Consider the following 2165-nt stretch of genomic DNA (forward strand, 5'->3'; position numbering starts at 1 on the left):
CGTGTAGGTTTCCTTTTCGAAATTTCTAAGGCATTAAGTTAAACCTTTGAACGTGGTTGATAATGGACTAAAGTTTTCGCTTCCTCTTTCGTGATTGTGCGGGTGTAACCGTCACTTGCACTTAGTAGGATGGCTTTAACTTTAGACCTATATCTGACCTGCGTGTAGGTTTTTCTTCTTTTTTAAGTGTTCATAAGTTAACCTTTTAACGTGGTAGATGGTAAGTTAAGTTTGGCTTCCTTGTTCGTGATTGTGCGGGTAAGACCGTCACTTGCACTTACAAGGATGGCTAAACTTTACCTTCATCTGTCCTGCGTGTAGGTTTTCCTTAGAACTTTTTAACATTTTGGCGTTGTGTTTATGCGGGTATTGCCGCCTTCCACACGCAACTACTTCTTCCCGTAAGGGAAGTTCATAGGTTACAAGCTATCAATACATCATGAAAGGAGAATCATTTCCATTAGAAGTGGCTCTAGGCCTTTTCTTTACAAGTTGGAATTGATCTACATATAACATTTGCGTAATTGAGCTCCATTCCATGTTCTAGGGATGGGAGTGCCATCGAGCCTTTCGAGCCGGTACGCGCCCTTTCCCAGAACTTCTTTGATAATGTATGGCCCTTCCCAAATCGGGGCCAACTTTCCTGGGCGTTGTTGGTTCGAAGCCTCGTTGTTACGCAGTATGTAGTCTCCTTCCTTGAAGTTGCAGAGTTTTACCCGCGTGTTGTAGTACTTTTGCATTTGTCGTTTGTAGTTTTCTTCACGCACGGCGGCTAAGTCTCTGCGCTCTTCGGTTAGCATAAGGTCTAACCGTCTTTCCGCATCATTGTCTTCTGGTTGGATTAAGACCCTTGGTGAGGGTAAACCGATTTCGACTGGGATCATGGCTTCAGTGCCATAAGTGAGACTGAACGGGGTTTCTCCCGTACTGGTCTTCTTCAGCGTTCTGTTTGCCCAAAGGACGTGCGGAAGCTCGTCCACCCAGCCGGATCTGTGTTCCAAGAGTCTTTTCTTGATGCCTTCGACGATGCTCTTGTTTGCTCTTTCTACCTCACCGTTACCTTGCGGGTGTGCCACTGAGGTAAAGGTGTGGGTGATTTGAAGTTCTTTCAGCCACTGCTGTAGCTTCTTGTCAGCAAAGTTGGTGCCATTGTCGCTTACCAAATTCTGTGGAAGTCCAAAACGACAAATAATAAATTCCCAAATAAATTTTTTGATATGCTTTGCAGTTGTTTGGGCTAAAGGTTTCGCTTCTATCCATTTGGTGAAGTAGTCAATGGCTACCACTAGGAACTGAACATTCCCAGCTGCTGTTGGAAATGGGCCTGTCACGTCAATGGCCCACTTCTGAAATGGCCACGAGGAAGTGACAGGAACAAGTTCATTTTTCGGGCGATGCGTGTTGGGTGCGTAAAGCTGACAAGATCTGCATTTTCTGATGTATGCCAACGCGTCCATATGCATACCCGGCCAGAAGTATCCCGCGTTGTTTAGCTTGGCTACCACAGCGCGGGGGCCTGCGTGTACTCCACAGATGCCTTCGTGAACCTCCCTTAGGAGGTAGTCAGCATCTTGGTTGTCTACGCATCTTAACAATGGGCCAAGAAAGTTACGTCTGTAAAGGGTGTCATTGACCAGCTGATAATTCAGTGCTTTACAGCGTAGTTTTCTTGCCTGTGACTTCGACTCTGGTAACGTTCCTGCTTCAAGGTATTTTATTATTGGGGTCATCCATGTTTCTGTACCGGTTTGGATGACACAAATTTCCTTGTGCGGGACTGATGGTGTTTCGAGGAGTTCCACGCGGATGTCCTTTCCCAAGTGGGTGAAGGCCAGTGATGCAAGCTTACTTAACGCATCCGCAGATTTGTTTTCGCTGCGCTTGACATGTATCACTTTACAATCATTAAAATCGCGCATGATGGCTTTGGCCTGGGCGAGGTACAGGGCCATTGTGTCATTCACAGCCGTGTACGTCCCGTTTATTTGGTTTGCCACTAGCATGGAATCTACATGGGCTTCCAAATTTTTTACACCCATTTTACGCGCAATCCTCAATCCGGCCAGGAATGCTTCATATTCAGCTTCGTTATTCGTACTTGGGAAATCCAGCCGAATAGCATAAGTATATTCCTGGCCTGCTGGGTTTGTTAATTTTAACCCTGC

Source organism: Bidens hawaiensis, unplaced genomic scaffold, assembly GCF_021521415.1.
Source record: "Bidens hawaiensis isolate Kalapana, Puna unplaced genomic scaffold, B.hawaiensis_p1.1 tig00004357_1, whole genome shotgun sequence".
Lineage (NCBI taxonomy): Eukaryota > Viridiplantae > Streptophyta > Magnoliopsida > Asterales > Asteraceae > Bidens > Bidens hawaiensis.